The following is an 18,920-nucleotide window of genomic DNA, read 5'->3' as shown; positions in this document are numbered from 1 at the left end:
TAGGGAAGCTCCATACCCATTTTTGTTGAAATATATCTTGTATTATGGGAAATACGGTTGTGTAAAATCCCCTACAGAAACTGTATATATCTATATTTTCTGGTTTTACCCATTATGTGGAATTTCCATTAAACATATATATTTTCTCATTGTATGTATATATATGTCTATATATATGTATATCTATTGTATATCTACCTATATGTATACGTGTATATGTATATATGTATATATATATATATGTATATATATACTTATATATATATGTATATATATACTTATATATATATGTATATATCCCTTCATGTACACTTGTCATCACATATATTTTATTTTCTTTTACTTTTTGTGAATATATCTTCATTATCATATATCATTCATCATAAATTCAAGTATTTCTATATTTACCTGTATATTTTTGTTGTATATTATATATATATACACATTCCCTTGGTTATCTTGTACTAACTCTCATTTTGCAGGAAAATCTAGAAGATGCAGATTCCTTGGCTACATTTTAATTTTCTTTTACTTTATGTTATGCAATGTAACAATCCAATGTAAACCTTGGAATAAGATTTACTTTTACCGCTTAGATTAGGCCGCATCTCATATAGTTTGATTTCAGTAATATCCTGATTCTATGATGCATATATCTCAATTTTCCAAATTCACCGTGGATGAACATGAATGGCACGTGCACCAACTCTTAGAGAGTTGATGAACTCGGTGGAGTCCATATTTACGGCCCTAGTCGGAATATGGATGAGACCCAGATCCATCATCTTTCTACCAGTCACACTGACCCTACACTCTTAGGCTATCTTGAAAATGCACCTCATATTTCCAATGTTTTCAAAATATTATGAATTAATTCAAATAAACCCTGAATATATTCATGGCCACAGTAAGAATATGTGAAGGATTTACTTTGGCTTAATCCACATTTTTCCAATAAAATTTTCAGAAATCTTTTCAAAAGTGCATTCATTCATTCACATCATCTGCATCATTTGTTTTTCTCATGATTTTCTCAAAAGATTTTCACTTCATGGAATCGATTTTCTCAAGAGACTATGATGATATTCGGAGTTGGATTTCCCAAATCAAATGTTTTCCTGTGATTTTCCTTAAAAAGTTATTTCCTTAAGATTCTTTTCAAAGGAATTTCTCATTTTCTCAAAAATCCAAATTGATTTTCAGATATTTCAAAAAAAACCAGATTCTCAGGATTTCAATTTCCCAAGTTCTGAATTTCCTTCTCCAAAGAGTTTTCCTACAAATTTTCCATCATTTTCCTAAGAAAATTCTCAAAGTCCGAGTTTTTCCTGAGAAGTTCTTTCCTTTCAAGTATTCATCTTTTCTCAAGAATTCCTTCCAATTTTCCCGAGATTCTCATTTCTTCATAGTTTTCCAAGTCTTTATAACTTTCTCAAACTTTTCCTGAGATTCTCATTTCTTCATGGTTTTCCAAGTCTTTCTAAGCTTTCTTAAAATTTTCCTGAGATTCTTATTTCCTCATGGATTTCCAAGTCTTTCTAAACTTTCTCAAAAATTTCCTGAGATTCCCATTTCTTCATGATTTTTCAAATCTGATAAACTTTCTCAAGATTTTCTCGAGATTCTCATTTTTTTTTCATGATTCTCCAAGTCCTTATAAACTTTCTCAAGATTTTCTCGAGATCCTCTCTTCTTCAAGATTTTCCAACTCTTTATAAACTTTCTCGAGATTTCAAACCTTCTTCGTCTGAGTTTTTCTGAGAGATTGATTTCCATCTTTTCCTAAGAACTACTTTTCAACTTTAAATATTTTCTAAGCATACATCATAGTTTTCCAACTTATATTTTACCAAATCTCATAGCACATGCCTGAATTCTCTGTGCATTTAGGATAGAACATAATTTCAATGATTTTACTAAGTCAAGCATAATTTTGGTTCTTGGTTCGATTACCCCTGTTAAAGGCGGCAGGAACGGTCGAACCTCGTACCGACAGGTCGAGCCCCATCCCATGGATTTTCCCGCAATTTTCAAAACGGAGGCGAGTATTTCAAAACAATTTCCAAAATCCGGTCAAGTTTGAATCGCAAAAGCATTTCCCACTCTCTTCCGCAAGGAAGGGAAGACGGGAAAAATTTTGCGACGATAACAGCTATTGCCTCTGTCAACGAGCACATGAGGGACTGTCATGCCCCTGGTCCGCACCACTATGTATAAAGCATTATTGTGAAATGAATGAGGCTTTGGCAAATCCTCATCCGAAAATGTTATTGGTGCATTCGTCATAGCCTGGTTGACGATCTGAGCCATGTCTTGTAGAGTTGTGCTAGGTTTAACCTTGATCTTGTGCAATAGATCTTTCAGAACCTGCTGATGTTCCGGGGAAGCATGGGTTAAGTCCATGATAGAGATGTTCGGCAATGCTGTAATCGGTTTCTGAACTGATCCTGAAGTCTCACCCTTCTTTGAAGTTGCTTTGATAAAGGGCTTCGGAATCCTGAGGATTGGCTTGGCAATTTCTGATGTCACCTTCGCTGGCTCTTTCTTGCTGTTACAAAATAAAGTGATATCCACCCTCTTGGCGAAAGACTGTGCCTGGCGTAGGACTAGGACCTGATGTTGATCCTGAATGTCCTAGTTAGAACATGGCCGAATGCTGTTCTGGAAAAAGACTGCCTTCTCGAAAATCACTGAAGCTGAATATTTTGGGAAAGGTTTGGACAAAATCTCGGGTTATTGCTCATCCTCATCCTCGTCCTCGATTAATAATTTTTATCGATACAATGCTGGATGATGTTTTTGAGGACAAAATAGTGTTCGGTGTCATGTCCAACAGTCCGGTGAAACTTACAGAATTTATCTGTCCACTTACCCATAGCAACTGGTGGATCTGTCACCTTGGGGAGTTTGTTCATCCCTTTTGATAGCATATATTCCAGAATGTCTTCCTGGGATTCCTCCAAAGCAGGGAATTCCCGATCATAACTCCATCCTTCAGGCTTTGGCTTCTCTTGCTGTTTTGCTTCTAGCTGCGGTACTGGCTGGACGGGTTGTGGCTTAACAAACTTCCCTTTCTGAGCTACAGAGTTTGTTCTTTCGGCCCCAGAGTGTCTTGAATTCTTGTTGCGATTTTTCTTGTTCTTTTTGCTGCCAGAACTGTTGTTGTGGCCTAAGAAATCTGTAGAATAAGCAATGTGTGCTTTCTTCTTCTGCTCAGGGTTCCCTCGGACGAAAGGGTAACCTTCATATAGGCCATTGTCCAGTCTTGTTTCGAGCCATTCGGCTCTCTCAATCAGCTTAATAAATGACTTTGCTGGTGATGTAGAAATGAGATTCCTTAGAGGCTGGGCAAAGTTATTCAAAATAATTTGCAGCGCATGTTCCTCTGAGATGGGAATCTTCATTTTGTTATAGGTGCTCCTCCACCTATGGATGAATTCGCCAGCTCTCTCGTTCTCATTCTGCTTCAAATTGTACAAATGGTTGAGAGTTGGTGAGGCCTCAATGTTTAACATGAAGCGCTCGATGAAAAGATTCACGACTTTATTAAACTCTCATAGTTCGATAGGGTTGATGTGATCTGCGTACCACCTGGCCGTTGTTCCCTCTAAGCTACGAGGAAAGTAAATGAATAATGCCCTGTTGTCTTTCCTGAAACGGCTGCACTCTGCATAGAATGTGTCCAAATGAGCCTTGGGATTGCCCGTTCCATCAAACATGAGGAATTTTTTAGGGAGATTCTCCAAATTGTCATCTCCGTCTAGGCCGTTGTAGAAATCTTCGCCAGAATAGGTTTGCTTGCCCTTGCTCTTGACCTGGATATCCTCAATTGCCTGAGTCATTTCTCTTATTTGCTCAGGCATCAGATCCTCAACTGGAATGGGTTTGTTCACAAATTCAGGCTCTACACTGATCTTCACGAACTGCCGCGGAGGATTCTGACTATAGACAAACTGCTCTTCCTCTTTTGATTCTTCCTCGGCTAATTTTGATTCCTCAGAAGTGGTGTCAGGCTGGATCTTTTTTTTGACAATCCTGACTTGCTTTTTCACAGCCTTCTTTTTCAGTTTGCTTTTTGGAGCAGCCTTCTTCAGATTGACCTCAGCTTACTCTGACATCATTCTGGCCATCATCTTCTGAAACAGACTGTACATAGCGGGGTCGATATCATCGCCTTTGCTCTGACTCTGCCCTCTAACTGATTTGGGAGAGTCCATAGCTTCAATCTCGATGTCGTTGTGCTGAGGTGCTGTTTCCTTTCCAGCTCTTGTCTGAACCATTCTGACAATGCCAATGATTTATGTAGAATAAAGGAATGATTAGAGCGTGGAAGAGCCTTTTTAAAACACGACTTTTTGATAAAAGACGAGAACAAAGGAATTGATAGACAATTAAACAGGTTATCCCATCACCAGGGATCGGGTCACCACAAAGTTTGTGATAATTGCGTTACCACTTTGCAATAACGGAAAATGCGCCTTATTACCTAGGCGAGGTTGTCCATCATGATAAGAGATATTTGAAGAAGAATAGAAGGAATGTCCCATCACTAGAGATGAGGTCGTCACGAGAATTGTGACTATTTAAAATAAAATTCTGACCTAAAAAGAGTTTTTTTTTTTTAACAGAACAAAAGTTGAACTTTATTGATGACAAATTCAAATACAAAGAGAAGGTGGGCAGACAGTTTGCCACCATTCTCTATATTCAGAAGATACATTGGGTCCAGGAAATACAGACAAAGGAATGAAAGAGTCCCAAGTGTATTTGGTTACATGGTATGCCCCAGACCACTGATCCGACTGCAGATCAAATTCTGGCATGTTGCCTGTCGGAAAGCAAGTATTGACACAAACCTGGCGCTGCGAGAACTGTCTGAGACACCTCTCTGGCTGATAGTCGACACAGAAGAAGGGACCAAGCAATCTGTAGCATTTGCTACGAGCACAAGTGTAGCGAAGAACAGACTCTCGCCTGTCAAAGTAATCCCAAAGGATCTCCTCCTGATGCAGACTCTCGATCGAAGCTCGATATTGAATGGTTGTCTTCAGTTTTTTGCTGTTGAACCTAAAAGAACTGGCTTTTGATGGCATATGCCGTAGGAACCATGACTGCAAGGCATAAGTGCATCCTTCCACCAAAATGGTCTCTCCAAGGGCGAAACGAGCTAAGCCTCGGTAGAGAAAGGCTAGAGCAGCCATAGAAATTGAAAGTTGACGGGTTTGCTTGCTTCCCCATCTTCAAAAGAGTTGGGCGACTCTGACATCGATGAAATTCTGACCGTCTTGGAAGAATGCTAATCCTACTGTGCATAGGACCATGGCATGCTGGATTCTTTCTTTTGCTGCTCGAGACAAGGGGTCAACTTCCTCGTAGGCTCCATACTTGCGATAGAGTCTAAACAGGTTGATGAACTGTCTTCCGTTGATCTCAGTGAGAGGCCAAGATCTGCTCCCTGTTGCCTTGGCTAATGCTTCTCAAACATCTATCTCCTTGACATTGATCAGGAACTGTTGCTCGACCGGATCATCTAGCTGACCAGCTGGCTCTAGCAATCCCATGATGTCACTGAATTCGTCTATTAGCAGAGTCATTTCTCCCCATGGAAACCAAAATGTGCAGGTATGTGGATTCCACCATTCTGCCATAGCTTGAATCAGACTGTCGTTGATGGTTCGCTTTCCCACAGACGATGCCATCTCCGATCCACAATCATCCAAGTGGTCTGGGAACATACACGAGAAGGTGGTGAACCAAGAATAATACCACCGAGGGAAGAAGGAATGAGACTGGATGACCCAATGATTCAGGGTTCCATCCCTTATTTGACAGAGGACATGATCTCTGGGAAAAACATCATCAAGGGAATTGGACGTCGTCGAAAATGATACTGAGACAAAGAAGAATGAGGAAAATTAGATAAAATGCAGGACTTACGAATAGACTTGATGAAAGAAGAGGATAAATCCTGGAGATTTTGAAAGATCAAGGAAATTTAAAAAAAGGATTTCGAGGGGTTTTTAAAGAAAAAATTGATATGAAAGAGAAAAGAATGTAGGTATAGAAGAAAAAATACACACCTGGGGTTTTTGAAAATGAGAGAAAATTTTGAATAATATACCCAGGGTTTGGAAAAAAAATTGATATATAGGAGAATACATGGAAACATCGCATAATCAAAGTTGCACAAACAAGGATGCACACACAGCACTCTCTAAAGGCTGACTCTAAATGCAATATTTGAAATGGCTTGTAGGACCTTAATCCTAATTCTATGGTTCAGATCATCTGATTCCAATCAAGGTATGCCGATATACTCAAGCCGAAGTTTGAAGTACGTGGCAAAGAAATATTTCTCCGGTTCTAAGGTAAAGGCTTCCCAACATCCTTGAGTACCTACCGATATACCTCGGATTATGGCCCTTAGGTACGTGGTAGGGGGCGCGAACCCAAATAAGTGGTCCAGTTGTGAGGCTCTCTCTCGAACTATGATTCAATGAGACAACCCAGCAATGTGAAGACCGGGACAATATAGGTAGGGATGTTTTCGAAAACATGTTCAATCATGCAAATAAAACTAGAAAGCTCTAATGCAAGTCCTAAAGAGATAGAATTTAAATGAAAAGAGGCATACACTTGCATACATTGTTTGCATTCAATCCCTAGAATTGAGGAGTGTTGTATTTCAGACCTAAGTCTAATGTGAGCATGGAATAATCTCCTCAATATGGTCCTACCAAACCATACTTAGATCCTATATGATGTCAGCTTAGGACAAAATCTAGGCTCCTAAGGTTTTCATGAAAATGAAGCTGGCATTTGTTAGAATAAAGACTTAGATAATATCAAAGCAGAAAAAAAGGCACAAATTTGACCGGACGGAGACGGTCCCATCACGGTCGCCAACTCTTATGATCATGCAAAAATTTTTCTCTCGTTCCTCTTTTCCTTTCGTTTCGCCTTTCTAGCCTCTATTCCCTTTTTGAGGGTGGAATAAATGATAGAAAATAAGAGAGAATGAGAAAAAGAGAGAAGAGAGAGGAACTCTTTTGCAAGGTCTCATCTGACCAAAATTTTAAAAAATGTTTTAAAATCACTCACCTCCATTTTGAAAATTCGTGGAAAAAATGGAGAGACGGGATTCGCTCGTCAGTACGAGGTTCGACCGTTCCTGAAGCCTTTACCAGAGGTAATCAAACCAAGGATCGAATTTATGCCTTTTACTTTACTAAAATATCATCTAAGAATTTATCCTAAGTCTAAATGCACAAAGAATCATGCTTGTGTAAATGCAAAAATGTATGCTCTTTTGAGAAAATGTTTTGAAAATTTCCAAGTTTTCTGAGATAAACTTGATAATGGAGTGAAGGAATGACTCAAAGGATTGCATTTGATTTTAGATTTTGAATCCAACTCAGGTTTTGAAATAGATATGAAAGAAGAGACTTGAATTTACAAGTTTTGGAGTGATCATGATTTGAAGAGATAGGTCTGTGGATGAAGATGAAAGGAATTGAGAATTGAAATTTTTAAATAAGAATGATTTTTCAAAGTCATAATGGACTTTTGAATTTAAGATCGATTTTCAAGAATCGATTTTGAATTCAATATCAAGAAAGGAATTTGAATTGAAATTTAGACTTGAGAAATAAAATTAAAATTGGCTTTGAAAATTGGAAATGGAATTAGATTTGAAAATCTAGAATGAAATTTTGATCTGAAGTCTAATATCCAAGATGGAACTAGATCTGAGATCCAGAATGGGGTTGGCTCTGGATTCTGGAATCCTAAATGGGATCAGATCCGAAGTCTGGGATCCAAAATGAAGTTGAATTCTAGGATCCTAAATGAAATTGGATCCGAAGTCTGAGATCCAAGATAAAGTTGAATTGTGGATCCTAAATGGAATTGGATACGAAGTCTAATGGTTGGATTTTTGTAAATGATATTTTTAAAAGATATTTTCAATAAAAACAATTGAAAAATCGTCAACCAAAAGTAATAAAACCGACTTTCCACAAAAGTGGCAAGTACGGGTCGAATCCACAGGGAACGGGAAATATTCAAGTTAATTCTAAAAATTTCAATTTATTAATATACAATTCTGAATCCAAGTACAATTCTAATGAAATTACAGAATAAAAACTACAATTAACTAGAAAAACAAGTCTAGATGCTTCTTAAGATCGCCAAGGGCAATTTCGTCTTTTCGCCAAATATCGCTTTTTCACCTGGACAATATTAACCTTGTAATCTGTAGTATTTATCAACCTAAAACACAGAAAAGACTAAGTAAGTACACAATGATGATAAATAAAACTAGAAATTATATTAAACCTAATTCTGCAAAAATTAACTAAATTAAATTTTAAGTAAAACTAAAAATCAACTATAATATCAAAATTAATTCTACTAACTAATTAGGCTAAGTCTAACTACGTTAATTGATGCAAATGCACTAACTAAAATGCAGAAAACACTGAAAATTACCGAAAATCAAACTCCTAATGAAATGACTGTTTTACCCTTAACTAGTGCAAAAATAGACTCTAATAGCTTTTCGCAAATAGAGAATTTGAAAGAGCAAAAAAAGTCCAAATTTCACGAAATCTTTTCTATTCTGTTCCTGACAGAGTCAAAAATTTGACTATTTTTACGGATTTGCAAAATTCTATCTGGAAATTCAGATATAAGCATTTCAAAATCATGAAAATTCTAGAAATCGCAGGACCCAAAACTGAAAAACCCGAAAAAGCTGTTTTTGGAACACGCTTAAAAATCAGACCAAATCAACTCAAAATGAGCTGATTTTTGGTTTGCAGACAGTGAACACCTTGATGAAGAGAATAGAGCAAAAATTTCCAGAAAACTCTAAAAATTTGCATATAAAATGACACGTGCAACATGCAGTAAAAATCAAGTTTTAAACTCAATACACTATTCACTTGACTCAATCCACTTTTGATACTATGACTTTGGATAACTTGTAAAAACAGTCCTAATGCTGCTAAATGAATGTCAAAAAACAGATAATGAATGCAATTAAAAGGAATACACGAACATGAAAATGAAACACGAAATTTGAGGATATTCTAATCTAGACACACCAAATGGAAGCTATCTTAAATCACTATGTAAGACTAATTAAAATATCTAAATGGCTAAACTTAAACCAATCTCATGCACAATTATAACTAAATGCTGAACTAGAAACACACAATTCACATGCAAAGCTAAATTAACATTAGAATTTAAAAGACCATTAAATCAAATAAGCTAATTAATTTAACTAAAATGAGTAACTAGCTAGAATCAATTGGGAATTAGGGTTAATTAGGTGAGACGGTTTGGAATAGACTTGGACTTTGGCTAGGCTCACGTCACCCTATGAACCCACTAGGTTGACTAAGGAAGCAAGTTAATTAAAATAGAAACCTACAACTTACAAGTTATTTAGTTAAAACCGAAAATAAAAGAAACTCAATAAAACTATCTAAGTTACACGCCTAAAGGGAGACAATTAAAACTAATTAAAACCTACCTAAATGACACATCACAATTACTAAAACGTAAGGTTAATTCAATATTAACTAAAATGGTTATTACTAAACCTATGCTAGGTCAAGATAGAAAGATAGAAAAGGGGTAATAATTGAGCAATAACGAAACTGGAAAGCTTGGGCTATCCTCCTTAATTGCTGTAGAAATCAATTTAGAAAGCTTGAGAAGGTGAAACCATCCAGCTAGAGGGGCCCACATGGTTTTGATTTGGCTCTCTTTAAGATAAAATCTAACAATTAAACTCTTTTCCAAAAATCGTGTATAGCACTTTTAGAAAGTGATTTTTGAAATCAAATTTTGTTTCCAAACTTGAAAAGCTCAATCAAAGCTCAATCCTTTCTAGCTTGGCTGGAAAAGAAAATTTTCAAAACTTTACTTAATGAATCCCACAAATTGGGAGGGACCTTTCACTTACCAAACTCGGTTTCACTCAAAATTACTCTAATGCACTTCTTTCAAAAAGTCGACATTACCTATGGACTTAACCTATACTATCAATATCCTAAAAACCTAAACTATAAGCACAATGGAATGAAGGTTAGAAAGGGAATGTAACACACGATTTTCAAATGGATTAAATTAGCCAACATTCAAAATTTAAAACTACCAAATAAGACCACTAAACATTTTTGACATGAACACTCAATTCGATGAATCTAGACATGCTAGCTAACTTACCTAATCCTAATAACCTACCAAATTGAACCTAAACTCAAACTGGACTATAATGGCAGACGTCCCTACTTGGAGAAGAAAACCTTCTAACTAAAAAATTTGATTCTACCTAAACTAAGAAAAACGACAATGTTTTTTTTTCTTTTTGAACAAACATAAAACACAAACAACAAACAAACATATAATCAAAATAAAATATGTTACGACAATGAAGCCGTACATGATACTTCAAGTACAAGGTTTTGATGATGAACAAGTGAATCAACTGCATTTCAGCTAAGGCAATGAAGAAAGATGACAAACATTGAATAATTCAATGAAGAATCTTTGAAGACTAGTGTGCAAATGTTAAATTCATTAAAAGTCTCAGATTCTTGTGAGAGCCTTACTTATAGTGCATATTTCGGTTGTATTTCACCTAAAAAGTCTTTAGAAAAACTTTTCTAAAAGAACCCTTCATGAAAATCTTTTTAGAAAACTCTTCATTTAATTTTTTGTGTTTATTAGTTGACCAATAGACTCACCAGTCGACTAATCCTTTTGCGCCAAATTTTCTAAACCAAATGTCATTTTTGTCAAATTAGTCGACCGAAGGTTTTATCAGTCGACTGGACAGAATGTCTGTTTTCTGAAACTTTAGCAGCAGTCGACTAATGATTTTATCAGTCTACCAAACAGAACATGTATTTTCAGAAAAATTTAGCAGCAGTCGCCTGAAAGGTTTTTCAGTCTACTGATGATATTATCAGTCGACTAACTTTTTCTCTAGTCGACTAAGTTTCAAATCTTCAAATTTTCAAACAGCTTGATAAATACATTAGTCGACTGACGATAACTGTCAGTCTACTAATAGCTAATTATCAGTCGACTAACTACTGTTCAAGTCGACTAATTTTGTCGTTTTTCCTGAAACTTTTAAAAGGCGTGTCTTTTTATTTTTTAAACGTTTTGATCGTTCAAAATGCACTGTTTTGACACCCTTTAATACCCTCAACGTATGGAATCTTTCAACTATAAATATAAGTGCATTCTACACTCAAAAGCAATAAAATGCAATCGAATTATATTGAATTATTCTTTGCTTTTCACTCATATTCATTCTCTCACTCACTTGATATTTTTCACTTCAGTTTTTCACTCAAATTCCTTTGAGAGACAGTGAATTTGTGAGTTGAGTATTTCAACAACCTCAAAAATCCATTGCATCTCATTTGCATTCATAAGAAAGGCTCGTAGGTTGTTTTGTAAGTTGTTACTTATTTCAATTTTCTGTAAAAGGAAGGACTCCTTGGTTTAAAGGAGTTGTTTGCTTTCAGTAGGTGTGTTACTGAAAGTGGGACCAGATTTGGTATGTATGATCTTGTAGTTACACAAGGTTGATAGTGGAAATCTCAAGCTGGTTTTGCTTGGGGACTGGATGTAGGTCAGGAAAGACCGAACCAGGATAAATTATTGTGTTCTTTTTGTGATTGCTTTGTGAATTTTCAAAATCCATCAAAATTCCAAAGACGTTATTTAAAAGCACTATTCACCCCCCCTCTAGTGCTCGTTGCCTCGATCCTACTGCACTTTCATTTGGTATCAAGGCAGGTTTGCTATTATTTTGATTTGACCATCATCTAGCATGACAACAACATCATCTCAGCACAAAGAAGGATGCTCATCTGTTCGTCCTCCTGTCTTCGACGGATCTAACTATGGATACTGGAAAGTGAGAATGACGATATTCTTACAATCCATGGATCTCAAAATTTGGAGAGTAGTTTCAGAAAAGTACCAAATGCCATTAACTGATTTCAGTCAATGGATCAATGAAGAAAAGAATATTTCTTCACTTGATGCCAAAGCTATGAATGCATTGTATTGTGCCATTGACAAGGTAGAGTTCAATCGTATCTCTCAATACTCTACAGCAAATAAAATATGGCATACTCTTCTCGTGACTCACGAAGGTACGTCAAAGGTAAATGAATTTAAAATCGTTTTTTTAGTTCATAAATTTGAATTGTTTAAAATGAAGCAAAATGAATCTATATCGGACATGGTAACAATAATGACCGATATCACTAACACTCTAAAATCCCTTGGAAAAGAATATTCACAAGTGGATTTAGTCAAAAAAATCCTACGGTGTTTAACTCCTGAATGGGAGAGAAAAAACACAGCTATTGAGGAAACAAATGATTTAAACACTCTCACTCTTGAAGATTTGGTTGATAACTTAATGGCATATGAAGTCCAACTTCAAGACAGACAAAAAGAAGAACCTAAGAAGAAATCTCTTGCTTTTAAGGCTACTTCTGATTCTGAAAATTCAGAAGAAGATAAAGATGAAGATGAAGATATTGCCCTCATTACAAGGCAATTCAAAAGATTCATAAAAAATGGAAGATTTCAAAGAAAGGTAAAGAAAGTGGATTCTTCCAATCCTAATGAAGTCAAGTGCTTTAACTGCAAAAAGGCAGGACACATCAAGAAAGATTGTCCTCTTCTCAAAATCAAGCCTAAGGACCAATTTAAGAAGAAAAAGGCATTTCAAGCATGTTGGGATGATAGTGACTCTTCCTCTTCCGATGAAGAATCAAATGAAGAAGTCGCCAACATGTGCTTTGTAGCACAAGAAGACTCGGTAAGTCAATTTGAGTATGATGATTTATTAGAAGCATTTAATGATTTATATGCTAAATTTAAGAGTTTAAGTTCTAAAAACAAAGAGTTAAAAACTGAAAATTCAACTCTTGACTCTCAAAACAAAGTGTTACTTCAAGAGATAGAAGATCTCAAGAAGGAAAACTCTTGTCAAGCATTTGAGATAAAAGAAATTGGAATTAGAACCAATCTCTTATAAAAAAAAATAACTAGTCTAAAAGAAAAATCAAATGATCTTCTTCTTATAGTGACCAAATTCACAAATAGTCAATAGAATCTAGAAAGACTTCTTGGTTCTCAAAGATGCTCGGTTAATAAAACCGGATTGGGATATAGCTTCTTTGATACTCAAAATAGACCAAACTATGTTGTGAAGAATCAAAGACAATATTCTCAACCATTTGTTCAAAGAACTAAATTTTCTAGTTATAATAGAAATGCATCTAATCATGGAACTTATAATGCTTTTAAGCCTAGACATGATTACTCTAGAAATGCTAAATCTTTTTATCAATGGAAACCAAAATCCAAATGGATATGGGTAACTAAGACTAACTCTCATGGACCCAAAAATAGAAAAGGGTCAAATGCTTTGTCTTCTAATTTTGTTGTAGGTACACAAAATAAGGAGCAAATAGATATTGGACAGCGGTTGTTCCAAACATATGACTGGAAGATCGGAGTTATTTTTCACCCTCCAAATTAAGGATGGAGGAACCGTCACCTTTGGTGACAATAACAAGGGAAAAGTAATCGGTATTGGTAACATTGGTAATCCAAAATTTCTCTTGATAGAAAATGTTCTTTTAGTAGATGGTTTAATGCATAATTTATTATCCATTAGTCAATTATGTGATAAAGGTTTTCTTGTTTCTTTTGAACATGATTTATGCTTAATTTCTGATTTTCAATTTAAAAAGATCATTTTTAAAGCTAAAAGAAGGAACAATGTGTATGAACTTTATCTAGATGAGTTACCCACTTTTAATGAAAAATGTCTTTTTGTTTTAAATGAAATTCAATGGTTATGACACAAGAGACTTGGACATGTTAACTTTAAAATTATTTCCAAGTTATCCAAGAAGGATATTGTTAGAGGCCTACCTAGAATACCATATAAGAAGGATCACTTATGTGATGCTTGCCAAATGGGTTAACAAATCAAGAGTTCTTTTAATGCAAAAGATATAGTTTCAACAAAATGTCCTCTTGAACTTTTATATTTAGATCTATTTGGACCATCTAGAATTCAAGGTTTGAATGGTAGCAAGTATGCTTTTGTTATAGTAGATGATTATTCTCGATTTACATGGGTGATTTCTCTAAAAAGCAAAAATGATGCTTTTTTCTGAATTTTCCAAACTTTGTAAAAGAATTACAAATGAAAAATCTACATCTATTATTAAGATTCGTAGTGATCATGGTGGTGAATTTGAAAATGAATCTTTTCTAAAGTATTGTGATTTATATGGTATATCTCACAACTTTGCTTTTCCTAGAGCGGCTCCACAAAATGGAGTTGTTGAAAGAAAGAATAGAACTTTGCAAGAATGTGCTAGAACCATGCTTCAAGATAAAAATTTACCAAAATACTTTTGGGCTGAAGCAATAAATACATCATGTTATGTTTTAAACCGTGTTCTTATTTGACCAATCTTATATAAAACATGTTTTGAATTGTATTATAATCGTATACCAAAGATCACATATTTCAAAATTTTTGTTAGTAAATGCTTCTTGTTAAATACCAAAGATAATCTTGATAAGTTTAATTCAAAATCAGATGAATCAATATTTCTTGGATATTCTTCTAGAAGTAAAGCTTATCGTGTTTTTAATAAAAGAACATCTTGCATTGAAGAATCTTTACATGTTGCATTTGATAAGAATTATGAGCAGGTTATTCCTCCAAGCAAAGGAGAAGAAGTCATACTTCAAGAAGAACCTTTGATAGAGAGTACTTCTCAAGAAAATGTTCCTCTTCAACCGGTTTGGAAAGAAGTTCCCAATCATCCATATGAACAAGTTATTGGAGAAATAAAGAGTGATGTCCAAATTAAAAGGCAATTGCAATATATTGCAAATATTGCTTTCATATCTAAAATAGAACCAAAGAATATCAATGAGGCTTGTGATGATGAATTTTGGCTTTTGGCCATGTCTGAAGAACTTAACCAATTTACTAAGAATGATGTATGGGATCTAGTTGATAGACCAAAGGATCATCCAGTAATTGGAACAAGATGGGTCTTCCGAAATAAGCTGGACAAAAATGGCGAAGTCATTCGAAACAAAGCAAGACTAGTAGCACAAGGCTATAATCAAGTAGAAGACATAGATTTTGATGAAACCTATGCACCAATGGCTCGATTGGAGACAATTCGATTGATGCTTGCTTTTGCTAGCTACATGAATTTTAAGCTATATCAAATTGATGTTAAGAGTGCATTCTTAAATGGACACATCAATGAAGAAGTTTATGTAGAGCAACCTCCAGGCTTTGAAAATGAGAAATATCTAGAAAAAGTCTACAAATTAAAAAGAGCTTTGTACGAACTTAAACAAGCACCAAGAGCCTGGTATGAAAGACTACAATATTTTCTAGAATAATCTGGTTTTTCCATTGGTCGGGTAGACTCCACTTTATTTATTAAAAATCTTAATTATGATATTCTTATTGTGCAAATTTATGTTGATGACATAATATTTGGTTCTACTAATGATTCTCTTTGTAAAGAGTTTGCTAAAGCTATGCATGAAGAGTTTAAAATGAGCTTGATGGGCGAATTAAACTACTTCCTTGGACTTCAAATAAAGCAAACTGAAGAAGGAATATTCATCAACCAGGCTAAGTATACAAAAGAACTTCTCAAGAGGTTTGGGATGGACTTATCGAAATCAAGAAGAAATCCTATGAGTACAACTACTTCTCTTGATAAAGATGAAAATGGTAAAAATGTAGATACTAAGCTCTACAGAGGTATGATCGGATCTCTATTATACTTAACTGCTAGTCGACCTAATATAATGTTTAGTGTTTATATGTGTGCTAGATTTCAAGCTAATCCAAAGGAATCTCATTTAACTGCAGTAAAACAAATTCTTCGTTACTTGAAAGATACTTCATATTTTGGTTTGTTTTACCCAAAATCATTTTCTTTTGATTTAGTTTCATATAGTGATGCGGATTTTGCAGGAAGTAAACTTGATCGCAAGAGTACTAGTGAAACTTGTCATTCTTAGGAAATTCCTTAGTCTCTTGGTTTAGTAAAAAGCAAAATTAAGTGTCACTCTCAACAACAGAAGCAAAATATATAGCAGCTAGTTTAGCGTGTTCACATGTACTATGGATGAAACAGACCTTAAAAGATTTTGGTTTGAATTACTCCACAACAACTATTTATTGTGATAACACTAGTGCTATAAATCTTTCGAAAAATCCTGTTCAACACTCAAGGGCTAAGCATATTGAAGTTAGACATCATTTCTTAAGAGATCATGTGTTCAAAGGAGACATTTAGTTAAATTTTATATCCACTAATGAACAACATGCCGATATCTTCACTAAACCACTTAAAAATAAAGATTTTATGAGAATTAGGAGAGAACTAGGCATTTGCTCATTTTTTTATTTATAAAATGCTAATTTTTTGAACAAAATCTCAAAATCGCACCATATTAGTCAACCGCTAAACTTCTAGTCGACTGTTGTTTTAAAAAGATTTTACTAAAGGAATCGCACCTTATTTGTCGACCGATAAAATTTTAGTCGACTGATGTTTTTTTTTTTTAATTTCAACTGAAGGGACCCGATACCCCTTGGATTTTTTTTACACCCATTTTTTTAAAAGGGCACCGTTTCATTTTTATGCCCATTTGTTTTCCCTTTTCTTAAAAGAAACCCTCTCTCTCTCTCTCCTCTCTCTTCCAAAAATCCCTCAGAGTGCCAGACGAACCCCTCCTCGCCGGAATCCTCTTGCCGTGACAGAGTGCCTCTTCAGCCAACGTCGCTTTTGGCAGCCTCCTCTCACCTGCCGTCATCCACCACGTCATCTTCTATTTCTGTAGCAGACAGACTCCTCCTCGCCTCTTCACTCTTGCCTAAAATCCATGGAAAATCAACATTCCTTTTTGGTGGGTTGCTACTGTCGATTATTTTGGACACTACCAACGATCTTGATCGTAGAAGGCACAACATTCACTTTGCACAAAGTGTTTCTGTTGCATTGGTTCTCTGCCACGACAACAAACATCTTCCTTCCGCCGAACATCATTTTTAAAGCATTTAGAAGCTGACATCAACACCATCTCCAACTGTTCCTCTCAACGACTGTGTTGATCAATCACTGTCTGCAACTGCGATTTTTTTTTTGACAGGTGAATCTGTTTTGTTCTTATCAACCATGCCTCGTCAGAAGACTGCATCCGCACAAGGTTCACCTACAACTACACAACAAGCACATCATGGATTTTCTCTCAGACTACTCAAAAATCCTCTTTTATATGATACTTTTGGATTGATTTCTGCACTTCCTATTTTACCAGGCTGAAATGTCCTGTTTCACTTATTTTCTCGTTACAAAATTAGAGAATTATTCCTAGGCATTTCCCACCTTTTTGATGCCGGTGCAGACCCCCTTCATTATCCTTTTCTGATCCACTTGTTTTACACAAATTTACAAATTGATCATGAAACTGGAATTCTTTCCTCTCTTGTTCGCGATGTTGAAATTGAGTTTGATTCTAAACTGCTTAGACAAATCCTAGATATTCCACCTTCAGAAACACTTTTCAATACTATTGAACTTAATGATGAAAGAAATTTTGAACAAATTCTTCTTCCCGGTGCACCTCATTGCCCTCCTTTTAAAAATACCAATCTTCAAACTCGTGCACGCATTGCTGGACGAATTCTTGCCCATAATGTTCTACCTAAAACTGAATCTTTTGATTACTATTCCACAGATCTATCTATGGCTTTTTATGTCTTATTTGGAAATACTTCTGTAAATTGGGCCAATGTGTATTTTACTAATTTGTGGAAACAAAAACCTTTTCTTTCGTATGGATGTCTTCTTACTCGTATTTTCAGATATTTAAAAGTACCCTTAACCGATGAAAAATATATTGAACAAAAGGAGTTCTTTGATCAAACTATTTTTAAACGTATGAAAATTAAATATCTGCCTCCTTTAAACTGGTATATTGATCAAACTGAACCATCTAAACCATCACTCTTTGAACCCTCACCATCTTCTGTGACACCTTCATCTCAAGCAAAATGAAAGAAATTCTCTACTAGTCAAGACAATGATGAAGTTTTGCAGCGAATGAAAGCTTTGGAGCTGCATCAACACACTTTTCGTGAAGATGTGACTCAATAACTTTCTTCAATTCAGAAAGATATTGCTGAACTCAAGAAAATGATCAAACAACACTTCTCTTGATCTTTGATTAATGTCCTTACTGAACTTTGATACTTTATGGGTTGTAATATTTTAAACTTGAATTTGCATTTTGTTTATGCTATCTCTGCCCTTACTCTTTTTTTATTATGACAAAGGGGGAGAAAAAGATAGAACTTGGTAGACACATGATGGAAATTGCATTAGAAATAGATAGAACTTGCATGAGAAATTAAGAGAAAAAGATAGAAATTGCATATTGCATTATGACATGAAAATTGCATTCATGAAAAAGTTTTAGAAATGCATGAAGTAATGATGAAAATGCAAACCAATCAATATGTGATATATTTGCTTTGAATGTACTAACTTTTAATGTTTTGCAGCATATTGATAGGGGGAGTAAAATCTCCATCTATGCATCTACATGCTCCATCTTTGATTAGTTTGTCATCATAAAAAAGGGAGAGATTGTTACGATAATGAAGCCGTACATGATACTTCAAGTACAAGGTTTTGATGATGAACAAGTGAATCAACTGCATTTCAGCTAAGGCAATGAAGAAAGATGACAAGCATTGAAGAATTCGATGAAGAATCTTTGAGGACTAGTGTGCAAATGTTAAATTC

Source organism: Nuphar pumila, chromosome 10 (genome assembly GCF_984573655.1).
Source record: "Nuphar pumila chromosome 10, dmNupPumi1.hap1.1, whole genome shotgun sequence".
In the NCBI taxonomy this organism is placed as follows: Eukaryota; Viridiplantae; Streptophyta; class Magnoliopsida; order Nymphaeales; family Nymphaeaceae; genus Nuphar; species Nuphar pumila.
The sequence above is the reverse complement of the archived record's forward strand: the minus strand, read 5'-3'. Positions refer to the sequence as shown.